Here is a 14253-nt window from a genome sequence, read left to right as displayed (position 1 = left end):
GATAAAAGTTATTACAAATTATCTCATATTCATTTTAGTCTTGGTTGTGGTATAAATGATAATACGATATACTTTTCAATTTAATATTTTTTTTGCTGGTGATGGTGCTACAATAATGCACTTTTCTTAACTCAATTATCCGATAAATTATTTGTTTCGTATCCGTATTCGAATTCGTATCCATTGATTTTTTGCTCTGTATCCGTATCTGTTTAAGACAGATATAGTTTTAAATTTTGATATATGTTTACTATCCATATCTGTATCCATATACGCTCATTGAAAAACGGATACAGATATAATATTGGCATTATTCGCTCCGAATCCGCTCCGTTTACGCCCCTAATCCGACCTCGTCAGACGAATTATATATTTTTTTTATTTTTCTCATAGACGTGCAATTAAAGTGTCCATCTCTTATATACTTTATGGCCTCCTTTTACATATTAATATGAGTGAGTCTATGGTACTATGCATATCACGGGTTGTTACCGTGCTACGGCTCTATATTCGAGTTTTCAAATCCTAACGGTCTATCCGAACCGTTCATCTTGTTCTCCATATTAATATGTGTTTGGATACCAAATTTTACATTTTTTGAAAAATTTTTACTATTTTTTTAGATATTTAGAAAATCACTTGATCTGAAAATTCTGGACCATCCAAAAACAGTGATTTTCAATAAATCTAAAAAAATAGTAAAATTTTTTCAAAAAATGTAAAATTTGGTCTCCAAACACATATTAATATGGAGAACAAGATGAACGGTTCGGATCGACCGTTAAGATTTGAAAACTCAAATATAGAGCCGTAGCACGGTGCCAAATCGTAATATGCATAGTACCATAGACTCACTCTACTAATATTGTTCGGTTCAAATGTCAAGGGTCAGCTAAAATTAAGATGCAATAATAGCTAGTCGCACTCGCATCACAAAATATATAGTACTGCAACTAACACAATATTATCACCTCACAAAATAGTGTAATAAACATAAAATCATTAAAGAATTATTCACATAAACAGTAAGAATAGTGAGTGTTCGAAATTAGCACGTGTTTTATAATAATTAGATATTTTACATCTTGTTTGTTGCTTTAATAATCAATTGGACTTCCGTTATAAGTCTTCACATTTAAAATAATTCTACATTTGTAAATCGAATTAAATCAGGAGAAATTATAACTTCTTTATTTTTCTTTTTAGTTGCTTTATTTATAGGAAGCGTCTAATTGTCCACAGCCTTTTGTCCACCATTTGTCCACAGCTTTGACTTGCGCGAATACTGTAAAATTACTTCTACACAGTGTTATTAAAACCGGACCGGACCGGCCGGTTCGTCCGGAAAAAATCGGAACCGTAGTTAGATCCGGTTTGGTTCTTTAATTAGACCGTGTAAGTACCAGAACTGTTAAAACCCGGGTCATTTGACCGACTTTTGATTAAAAAACCAGTAAAACCGTGTTTAAAAAACCGGTTCTTAACGGAGCCAAAAAAACTTATTAAATCTCCTTGCAAAAATTACGTTTCATTTGGCTCTTTCCTTTCACTTCTCTCATACGATTGGAAAGAGATCAAAATATGCAAATAATTAGAACGATTCATGGAAACAGGATCCCTCCACAAGCACATGGACCAACTCAGATTCTCAAGGTTCAAAGTTCAAGCAAAAAAATCTACAAAGACAACTCAAGCTGAAGCAACAATGGTCCATATCGTCATCCAAAAGCCCAATCTGTAAGTTCTCGAGTAAATACTAACACTAATTGATGAATTTGTGTTTGTATATGATAGTTGAACTACTCGTATTTGGTTAACACCCATTGAATAATAAATGCCTCTAACGTGTTTGACAAAATGCTTAAATGAACATTTCAGGACGAAGTAATGATACACTACGAGTTATTTGAGTGACATGTTATTCTTAGGTAAAAGTTGTATGTTTTATCTAAGAAAATATATATTCTCATTATTTCTTGTTAGAAGAGTTAGATGCCAAAGTAAATATCTAGATGGACTTGGAAATATTAATTTATAACTATTTTAAAAAACCAGCGGTTGAACCAATCGACCTACCGGTTCGACCAGTAAACCATTGACCCAAAGCTTTACCGGGTCAATGTCCGGTCCGGTTTTAATAACATTGCTTTTATCCCATGGTGCTTTATTTGCGTAGACAGAACGAAATTACGAAGCTAAACGCCCCTCAACCAATTACATTCAGCTAATGAATAATATGCACCTGTAATATATTTGTATCAAATTAAATAGATAGTTCTGTATCTCTATTTCTATTGATCAAACTAAATAGCATCTGATCATACGGACTCTGATCTGGATTGGTACTGAATTGGAGTTCATTAAACAACTTAGGTGCAATTGAATTTTAATTGACTTTGTAGGTTTCCTGGAACTCAAATTCTTAGTGTGCACGAAAACCTCTCCCTATTATTGAAACCCCTTTCAAGTAGTCAATTAGACTGGAGCCAACTATTTGATTTTGGACTTCCAGCTTGCCTAGCTTTTCCGACCATCTTTTAAATCTATTATACCTTCGAGGCAAATAAATTATGATCAAAATAATGACAAAATATAAATATCTAGAAAAGATAATCCAATTTGTTTTTAACACAATAAGTTCAATACGTCTATTTCACAGTACATTGCTATGTTACTCTCTAATCAACATAAATATATAATAAATATATAGAAGAATGAACAATAACGAAATAATGAAGATAATTCTTTACGGAAAATAAAAGACAAGGTGTTCTAATTATAATAGAAATAAAAAAATGGGCCTAATTGGTTTCTCTTTAATTTTCTGTCTTTCAACTGAAGTATGTTAATTTAAAAAGAAGAGAGATGAGGGTATAGTTGTCTATTTTATTTTTAAAATAATTAATAAAGGTTAAATAAAAAGAAAGGGGATACAAGAAAGAAAGTTATGTTTGTATGGAGATATTAGATATGATGGTGTTATTATGGAGATATTGGATATTTTGAAAGTTTGTATGAATATATACACTAGAAATTTTCTCTTTTATTAAAGCCCTTTTATATTGCATAAGAGTAGTTGAAAAAGGTACCTACATACAATATGAGAAGTACTATATTACAAACTAACAGTTTAGCAAGCATGCAAAAACAAAATACCACATAGCTTCTGAATACTACATATGCATACTAATAACAACAAACATAGCTATAACAGTTTACTAATATCTAAACTAAAAAGAAAGTGACATAATAAAGGAGATAAAAAGTCAATAGTAACACTAGCACCTGTACTATCAAAAACAACAAAAAACTATCAAGTCAGTTCTTAACACACAGTTTCAAAATTCAATCAGACTCAGCCGCTTCCCTTCTAGGTGGGTCCTCTTCTCCAGGAATGAAATCTGCTCCTTTTCTTGAGAAAAGGAGGACCCTCCTATTCTCCAATCCAAACCGTTTAAAATCGATCAAACGGCTTCAATTACATCTGATTTATTTGTGCTTTGAGATTCGTGCCATGTTAAAAAGAAATTGAAGCCGTTTGATCGATGTTGAACGGTTCGGATTAGAGAATAGAAGGGTCCTCCTTTTCTCAAGAAAAGGAGCATATTGGCTTCCCTCTTCTCCATACATTAGACGATGGATATTGCCCTCCCATCCACCAAACTTAAAAGGATCTCTAAAAAATCCCCAACGAAATTCTCCGATTCCGCTAATAAGTACAATATATGTATACAATTAATACTGAACTGTTTTATCACGTGTGATTTACGTGTATGCTTACGAAATTTAAAATAATTTTATGAATAAAGTGATCTATGTATATATAAACTTTTTTTCTGAAAAATGAGCATGATTTAACATTTGTCAAGCTAATTTGTGCACTTTTTTAGCTAAATGTTATGATGAATTGATGGTAGGTTGCATCTTTTATATTGAATTTCGCCAGTTTAAGATTTTTTGCGTGTCATTGGAGCTGACATTTAAGGATTTTAGCGTGATTTTAGAAAATAAAAATAAAAATTGTAGAGTTAGCGAAGTTCTACCAAAGATACTCAGTTACTCACCGACAAATGGGCCCAATAAGTCTGATATCATGTAAATCATGAACTAATTATAGGAATACACTGGAAGTGTCCAGTATGGTTGCCACTGGAAGCCAAGGTCAAGAGAAGTCAACAGATGATGTAATTAGAATTAGTGATAACCGAATTCAGTTAGTCAAGTAGCTAGTTAGTTATGAGATGTACTGTGAAGTCTATATATAGAGATAGATCTACTCTGGAACAAAGATTGCTGAGATCAATGAAATAATTCAAGACACTCCATTCTTAAATTCTCTTTCTTCTTTAGAATTCTTTATGAACTTTATCATCTATCTCACCTAATCCGAATTCGAACAGTATAGAGGATTCTCAAAAAAAAAAAAAAAAAAAAAAAAAGAGTATAGATGATTAGTTATAAAAATATACGATAATCCGCATGACGAGATTAGAGCATTGATTCCTAGGTAGTTGGCAGTTAAGTGATCTTTTCACCAGTTGGAGAAAATAAGTAGCGTCCACTACTCCAAAGTTGTTTGTTGTCTTTATTGCGGATTCTTTTTGCTAGTAGCATTTAAAAATTAATAAAATTAAATTTGTAGCATCATTCGTGGGAAATTTCCATTGGTAGCATGTTCGGATTGATTCGTGCCAGCAAAGCAAAGGATGGACAGTTTGCTTCACACAGTTCATGCGCGCTGTCTCAAAAACAATCTAATCTTTGCGGCCTAAAGGGACGGTTATTTGGAAGAACTCCAATTATTTTCTCTTTTTGCATCCAATAAAATTAACTTTAAAACATAAAAATGTATTCGGATAGTTACAGAAAATAAATTATAATTAAATTTTGTTATGTGATCGTGTGAAATACTGTTTTTAAGATAATTTCATTATTACCTGTAAGACTTATTAGAACTGCAACTAAATAATTCCGATTAATTGTCACTTTTTGAACCTTGAAAGCAATAATAAAGAGCAAATTGTTGAATAAATTTTAATATTGAGAATTTTGAAAATATAAGTTAATATAAAGGAATTGATATGAATATGATATTTTTGAATGGAGATGCGTAAACTTTTCTTCTTTATATGTATATGTGTTAATGAATTTCTGCAAGAGTTGGTACGATGTCAAGTGCGGTGGAAGGAGGAGTGATGGACATTGGCATTACCATTTTACTAGGGACGACTTAGCTTGCTATGATCTCGTCTACAAAGGGTTGGTACGAAACTTTGGAATTGTCCCAGTGCAGAAATGAACAGTACCAAAAGAAAAATAAGTGGCTGGAGACTAAAAAATAACAAGTTAATTTTCTGCTGCGATACTTGAGCGGTAAGCAGTTCCAAAATAAGAAAAAGAAAGAACCATCAACCAGTACGAAGCATTATGTTTTATTGGCCAGGACAATTTATCCAGACTATGATACATTATGAATTTCATTACAAACTGTGCTACGAGTTCAATTTATATTTATATTTTCTTTAATGCTATATATAAAAAAGATTGGTCTTTTTGGATTAAGTTGTTGGCTTCATTCTTATCGTCACGACTCATAAGCAAATTAAAACATATAAAAAAAAAAAACACAAATGTATACTTTTTTTCAGAACTAGTTGGAACAACACATTATATATGATCATCGCCATCTTCTTGATTACTTGTCATTCTCAGTTTAACTTCTATGTCAAGTTGTATTAACTACATGTCATACTTATATCATTGAATAGTCTTTCTCATTTGCATTATATGCCAATCAGCGATTAAAAAAAATATACTTTTTATGGTTTTTAAATTGAGTGTCACTTTCATCTGCTTGTGTCCTCCTCCTATAATAAGTGAGCATTGAACCGACAGTAGCGTGAGTTGTGTAACTCTACATAATTGCAACTTTCGAGAAAAACATCTAAAAAATGTTGAAATTAGGCCTGCTAATGAGCTTGGTTCAGCTCAAAGACTCAATGAGAGAAGCATAACATATCTCAGATTCAACTCGGTTCGGTTTTGAAAGAAAAAATCCGTCTTAACTCAGCCTATGTGAATACTTGGCTCGGCTCAGAGGCAATGGGCTCATGTGAATTCTATTTCTTTTTTGAAAATCTTCACAGAAGCATGTAAATTCTGTTTGTAATGGTTTTTATTCCAATCCTACTGTTTGTCTGTCCTCAATCACTCTTAACTTTTATGTAATTCCAATTAAAATGATGAATAAGGACTGTTTTCTCCAATTGCATCCTCTCTTTCATAAAATTGATGAATACTTTCATGCACCCCCCCCCCCCCCCCCCCCGAGCTTAGGTCAAGTCCAGTGATTTGTGATTCTGCGTGCGTGATTTAACTCAGCTACGGATCTGACGGAGGTCAAATTTGAGTCCCACGGCTGATCACCTTCCCTTCCATCTCACTTTACCCAGTGACAGAAGCGGGAGATCAAGAGAATGGACGAGGAGACTCGATGGGCTCATGAACCGGCTCAGCTCGGCTCGGATTCGGCCCGAGTCAAGTTCGGACTTTTTTTTCAATTTAGAACCCCACTCAATATAAAATATTGAACTGTCCAATTCATTGACTCATGAGCCAATCCGGCTCATTAGCAGCCCTAGCTGAAATGTACCAGACTCTTTATAAAAGAAATTATAAGAGCATGCACTTCACTAAATTAAGTAAGAATGATGTAATTTTGGTAGAAATTTCTAGAATATAAATAAGAGAAAAGGTTCTTGTCCATCATGTTTTGTCCACCATTTGTCCACAAGCATTATCCACTCCCAGTTTAACTAAATTTGCTCCCCACCGTTAAACCACGGCTCTCATGCCTATTTAAACCTCTCTTCTTCCCCGATTGTTTATTTTCATTTTTTGAATCATCTCTGCTGCTCCCTCCGCCACTGTTCTTCCCGCCCGCTCCCTACACTGTCCAGTCAGATCGTCATCGTCAAATCTCACATCTACGTTGAGATCGACCGCCTCCCGTTGGAAGGCGAGACCACCTCCGCCCCAGTCAAGCTGTGCGCTTACTCCTCGATGGTTCGACAAAACAAATTTGTTTGTCTCTGTGTCATCGTTCTCTCTTCTCTTGCTGTTCCTTCTATCTACTCTCTCCGATCTCTCTGATCAGGGTCACATAATGAAATCTGGAGGAACATTCAAATCTAGTAAGTTATTTCTGTTGAATTTGTTGTTTTCGTTGTATGCAGTAACAAATCTAGCATTTCAAATGAAATCTGGAGGAAAGAGATGATAGAGAGGCGATATGGAGTATTGATCTGTTAATTTTACTGTATTGCCTCGTTAATTTTACAGTATTCATCTTGTCATTTTACAGTATTCATCTTGTCATTTTACAGTATTCATCTTGTGGAAATCTGAAAGAAAGAGATGATTTGTTAATTTTACAGTATTTATCTTGTAATTTTACAGTATTCATCTTGTAATTTTACAGTATTCATCTTGTAATTTTACAGTATTCATCTTGTGAAAATCTGGAGGAAAGAGATGATAGAGAGACTTCTTACTCATCCGAACAATGAACACAAGAGGTTTCTAATGTAAAAGTTATTTGTCTATAGTTTTTTTGTTGCTATTATGCTATTCTGAATGTTGCGGTGAATATGTTTATCTTGTGTTGAACAGATGTTGTTTGTGGTGAACATATGTTGTTTTGTGGTGAACAGATTTTTTGTGTGATGATGGATGTATGTATAGATTTAGCAATTTTAGAGTATACATGGTATTATTTTATGGTTTATATTTTGCAAGTTTACAGTATACATGATTCTTTGTAGGTTGTAGTTTAAACTGAAATGTAGCATTTGTTACATTTTACAATATTTTATGGTTTAGTTTTAGAAATTTTACAATATACAAGATTCAATTGAAAATTTACAATATTATGTGAAAATTTTACAATATAGACGATTCAATTGTACATTTACAATATACAAGATTCAATTTTACTATGTAGAAGATTCAATTTTACAGTATACAAGATTCAATTTTACAGTATACAAGATTCAATTGAAAATTTTACTGTATACAATATTCAATTTTACAGTATACAAGATTCAATTTTACAGTATACAAGATTCAATTTTACAGTATACAAGATTCAATTTTACAGTATACAAGATTCAATTTTACAGTATACAAGATTCAATTTTACAGTATATACAAGATTCAACCTAGTGCCAATAACCGCTAATAACCACTAATAACTAACTCTAACTGCCAATAACTTCCTATAAGTACAGTTTGAAAGTACATTTATTTTGTCATGTTGTGCAAGTTGCAATCTTTTTCTAACTATTATGTGACCACTTCAAATAATTGTTGGATGTTTTGTAGTTAACTGATATATTTTATGTGATATATTGTATAATTATACAGCATGTAGAAGCAATGTTATTAAAACCGGACCGGACATTGACCCGGTAAAGCTTTGGGTCAATGGTTTACTGGTCGAACCGGTAGGTCGATTGGTTCAACCGCTGGTTTTTTAAAATAGTTATAAATTAATATTTCCAAGTCCATCTAGATATTTACTTTGGCATCTAACTCTTCTAACAAGAAATAATGAGAATATATATTTTCTTAGATAAAACATACAACTTTTACCTAAGAATAACATGTCACTCAAATAACTCGTAGTGTATCATTACTTCGTCCTGAAATGTTCATTTAAGCATTTTGTCAAACACGTTAGAGGCATTTATTATTCAATGGGTGTTAACCAAATACGAGTAGTTCAACTATCATATACAAACACAAATTCATCAATTAGTGTTAGTATTTACTCGAGAACTTACAGATTGGGCTTTTGGATGACGATATGGACCATTGTTGCTTCAGCTTGAGTTGTCTTTGTAGATTTTTTTGCTTGAACTTTGAACCTTGAGAATCTGAGTTGGTCCATGTGCTTGTGGAGGGATCCTGTTTCCATGAATCGTTCTAATTATTTGCATATTTTGATCTCTTTCCAATCGTATGAGAGAAGTGAAAGGAAAGAGCCAAATGAAACGTAATTTTTGCAAGGAGATTTAATAAGTTTTTTTGGCTCCGTTAAGAACCGGTTTTTTAAACACGGTTTTACTGGTTTTTTAATCAAAAGTCGGTCAAATGACCCGGGTTTTAACAGTTCTGGTACTTACACGGTCTAATTAAAGAACCAAACCGGATCTAACTACGGTTCCGATTTTTTTCCGGACGAACCGGCCGGTCCGGTCCGGTTTTAATAACACTGGATAAAAGTGGAGGAGGTAGGGAAGGAGAGAGAAGGGTATAGTTGTCTATTTTATTTTCAAAATAATTAAATAAAGGTTAAATAAAAAGAAAGGGGATACAAGAAAGAAAGTTATGTTTGTATGGGGATATTAGATATTATAGTGTTATTATGGGGATATTGGCTGATTTGAAAGTTTGTATAGGTATACTAGAAATTTTTCCTTAATAAAAAACGATGAATTGATTCACTTTTCTTCAAAAAAAATATATTGTACTTACTAGTGCCAACTGCCAAACTTCCTTTTGTAAAATTTTAATTAAAGACCAAAAGATTTTAGCAATCTGCGGTCAGAAAAACGTATAATAATTTTCCTGATTTTCTGGTAATGAATTCTATCCAGTTAGTTAGCGAATTTTTTTTATAAACCATAAATAATTAAATAAATTTTACGGAACCAATATGATGGCTTTTTTTTTTTTGAAAACCATAAGGACCGTGGGGTTCCCACGGTGTCACAATTGCCTTCTCCCCAGACCATGGAAATCTCACGGTCTCAACCATTTTTTTTTTTTTATAAAACAGAAATTTTTTATTTTTTGTATTAAAATATTAGAAATGTTGAATATATTTATTTGAAAATAGATGAAATACAATATAATTTGATTTATTAGAAATACTGCAACAAATAACCCGGATCAATATTTTTCAGGTCGGATTTTTCACGGCTGTAAGAAAAATTAATATATTTCTTTATGTGTTATTGGAAAAAAAATAAAAATGCTTAGATTATGAGTTATTGATCCTGGTTCAAAAGACACTTCTAGGTAATCCAGAAAATATTGTGATCCTTCTAGGACATTTAATTTATAAAAAGTTGTATCTATTTTGAGAATTCTTTTTGAATAACAATCATTAAATAACTTAAAGTTTTTGTTTTTTTTTTCAAAAATAGATACAACTTTTCATAAATTAAATGTACTAGAAGGATCACAATATTTTTTGGATTACCTAGAAGTGACTTTTGAACCGGGATCAATAACTCAAAATCTAAGCATTTTTATTTTTTTCCAATGACACATAAAGAAATATATTATTTTTTCTTACGGCCGCGAAAAACCCGACCTGAAAATATTGATCTAGGTTATTTGTTGCAGTCTTTCTAATAAATCAAATTATATTGTATTTCATCTATTTTCAAATAAATATATTCAACATTTCTAATATTTTAATACAAAAAAATTTAAAAATTCTGTTTTATAAAAAAAAAAAATGATTGAGACCGTGGGGTTCCCACGGTCCTTATGATTTTTTTTTTTTAAAAAGTCATCATATTGGTTCCGTAAAATTCATTTAATTATTTATGGTTTATGAAAAAAATTCTTAGTTAGCAGTCACAATTCACACATACTCCCATAGTCCCACCTGTCAATATCTTTTGAGTGTTGAACGCCCGGAGACTAGCATTTTTTTCATTTCTATATCTCATCGACAATTTTGCTACCAGATCCCACCTTGACACAACAAACCTCTCCAATTCCCCTCTTTCTATATCCTGTTTTTTTCGCTTGAAATTTGGAAGTGCTGATCAGAGCAAATAATCGATCTCTTTCGTGATTTCGGTGAATTGATTTATTCTACCAGATTAGACCGAGTTAGAGATGAATGATCCCAAGTACGCTTCTCCTTATCCTGCTCAAGGTACTTCTTATTATTTGCTCTTCAATTCCTTTTTACTTTTATTTTTCAAATGGTATATGTAAAGTATGTCAAATACTTGTGTAATGATAGAGTTTGAGAGCAATTTGTTGAAAAGAAACAAAACAACTTGAAGTCTTCTTCAACAAACGAAAAAGGCAATCTAGTTTTTAATAGAGAAAGTAAAGAAAAAAGGGAAAAGAAGCATCTTTTTATCTTCTCCTTTTCTTTTCTTTCCTTCCTCCTTGTAGAAGAGATGCATGTGCGGAATCATTTTCAAAGGTGCTCACATGAAATAGAAAATTTCAATCAAGTCCTTTTTGCTTGCTAAAACGAAAGTACGAAACTGTTGATCTACTTTTGTTATAGACAAATTGCAAAATAATTTGACATAATATATGAATTTGATATTCTTTTAGAGCTAACATTTAAATGAAGGGCTGCTTGCCAGTTTATTTTTCTTCTTTATTTAATCCACCTGTATTGATAAACAGGTAGCCTTTTGACTAATTTATCAAGAAAAAGAAAAAGAAAAACTAACTTAGTTGATTTCCATTCGACATAAATAATGTGCATTTGTTCTGAATTTACTACTCAACAGCTATATCCACATGATATAATGACAAATATTATTTCTGATCATGCCACAGGACATAATCAAGGTCCACCGGTAACTGCCCCGCCACAGTATCCCAATTACTCCGCACCGCGGTCGGCTCCCAATTACTCTGCACCGCGGCCCCCACAGAACAGCTCACGCTTCATAGAGGGATGGTGTGTCTCAATTTATTATTTATTTTTAAGTGTTGATGCTGACTGTATTAGGCTAATTAAATAAATAGTCATGTGGAATGCGTGGGGTTACAGTAAGATGCATATTACATGCTATGGACTCATATGATATCTCTATTTTTAAAATTCAGATAATCAATATGAATATCGATATGAATACATGATGATCTCTATTACAAAATTTTATTTTATTTTACTATTTTTTTTATAAGAAAAATATTACTTGATTGAAAGATTCTTGACCATCCGAAAGTACTTTTTTTTTTTATCTACCTAAAAAAGTGGTAAAAGAATTCTAAGAAATTTTAAAATTTGGTGTGACTGTATGAACTTTGTAAATGGAGATGTAGATTGATAGCAGGAGTATGTGTATAATATGCATATATTTATCATATATAGCCTCATAAATTAGTTAATTGTGCTATTTTTTGTTTGACAAAGTTATTCTATTGATTATTTTTGTTGACAAGATTTGCTATTCAATTAATTATTGACATATCTAAGTTGTTTTTTTACGAGAATTATTTTGTGTTTTGTAGTATTGCAACAATGTGCTTTTGCTGCTTGCTTGACGGGTGTACGTGTTGCTGCGATCCGTCCCTCTTATTCATGGCCTGATAATCGGTAATATATAAGAATTAGTCTTTGATTTAGTGACAAAGGCATATGATTTATGATGTGAGAAGTTATGAGTTTGAAATTTAAATGAATAAATTCTTTGTTGTAATAACATGTGTGTATTTAATTCTTTGATTTAGTTGTTACTTACTTACTAGCTGTGAATGGTATAAAATAGACGTTTTTCATGTTTTTGAATAATATATTTTTTGTATCGTTAGCACTGTCTTTTGTGTGTGTGTGTGTGTGTTGTGTCTTCTTATTTTTCTTACGGCTTAAGTGAAGATGGTTTGTATTAGATGAGTTAGTTTTGCCTTTCTTTCCCTCTTCTACTCATGCTACCTCTCCTTTACATGTGGTACATTCGGACTTATGGGGACCATCTCCAATTGTCTCTAAGAACGGTTTTCGTTATTATGTGCATTTTATTGATGAGTTTTCTAGATTTTCGTGGATTTATTTTCTTCATTCTAAAGATGAACTTGTGAAGGTGTTTACACAATTTAAATGCCAAGTTGAGAACTTATTCAATACCACGATCAAGATCCTTCAATCGGATGGCGGAACCGAATATAAGCCCCTCACTCGCCTTTTCCCTCAAATCCTTCATCAAACATCATGCCTATATACCCCTCAACAAAATGGCTTAGCGGAACGCAAACATCGACATGTGGTTGAACTTAGCCTTGCTATTATCTCTCATGCATAACTTCCCTTAGACCTTTGGGATCATGTCTTCCAAAGTGTCGTGTTTATCATCAACCGCCTACCTCCCACTACTTCCCCTCATACTTCTCCCTTCACGCTTCTATTTAACAAAGAACCGGATTACAAGTTCTTTCGAGTCATTGGATGTCGATGTTTTCCTTTAATTAGACCCTACAACTCGCACAAACTCCAATTTCGCTCTCTATCATGTGTATTCTTGGGGTATTGTCAAACTCAAAAAGGGTACAAGTGCCTTCATGTTGAAACAAATCGGATTTATGTGAGTCAAAATGTCCGGTTTAATGAGACGGTTTTTCCTTTCGCCACTACCTCTGCAGGCTCTGCTGTGACTTCACCACCTGCTGAGCCTCCTTTTTCCTCTCTGCCGTTCATTTCTCCCACTTACTGCCGTGAAATTCCTTCACTGTCTCAAGCTGCTGCATTTTCTGCTCCACCAGAGCCCAGTTCGGCCTTAGATGTTACCTCTTCAAGCCCAGTTTTGACTAGGCCTGTTCAGCCCATTGCTTCTTCTAGGCCGAGCCCAGTGCAGCATTCTATTCAGCCTCTCCCTGTTGCGCACCAAACTCCAAGCAGCAGCCTCAATTCATCTCCAGTTGCCTCCTACCCGAACACCTCCAGTGCACCTGTTTCCACTCAACCCAACAGGGGGCTCTCTGGACCGATTACACCTTCTCCAGCAGCTCCAGTCAATCCTTCTTCGAGTGCTGTGCATCCCATGACTACTAGGCACCGTGATAATACTAGACGTCCCAAACAATTTCCCGATCATGAGACGTATATCACTACCAAGCATCCTCTTCCTTCCGCCTCACTTGATGAGCCTACTTCCTTCACTGAGGCAAATAAACGACCCGAGTGGCGTGAGGCTATGTCTCAAGAGTTTAATGCGCTTGCCAAAAATGGCACATGGGTCTTAGTTCCACCCGATCCAAATCATCGTGCAATTGGATGCAAATGGATTTTTAAAGTCAAGAGAAAGTCCGATGGATCCCTTGAGAGGTTTAAAGCTCGACTTGTGGCAAAGGGGTATAATCAAGAAGCCGGTCTAGACTACCATGAGACGTTTAGCCCAGTGGTCAAGCCAACCACAATCCGTGTAGTTCTTTCTCTTGCCACCGCTCATCATTGGCCGATACGGCAACTTGATGTCAACAATGCTT

The 14253-nt window shown here is 33.6% G+C and overlaps 1 long non-coding RNA gene across 1 annotated transcript; it reads left to right on the top strand.

Annotated features, from left to right (window-relative positions):
* The first annotated feature begins 10793 nt into the window (after positions 1 to 10793).
* Positions 10794 to 12552, top strand: LOC144574972 (uncharacterized). Its single transcript, XR_013518326.1, has 3 exons — positions 10794 to 10957; positions 11605 to 11728; positions 12286 to 12552. It is a non-coding gene; the product is annotated as an uncharacterized LOC144574972 (long non-coding RNA).
* The last annotated feature ends 1701 nt before the right edge of the window (positions 12553 to 14253 follow it).

The sequence above is a fragment of the Carex rostrata genome, chromosome 23, assembly GCF_964058835.1.
Source record: "Carex rostrata chromosome 23, lpCarRost1.2, whole genome shotgun sequence".
Classification (NCBI taxonomy): domain Eukaryota; kingdom Viridiplantae; phylum Streptophyta; class Magnoliopsida; order Poales; family Cyperaceae; genus Carex; species Carex rostrata.
Note: the sequence above shows the minus strand (reverse complement) of the source record. Positions and strands in the feature narration are given on the sequence as shown.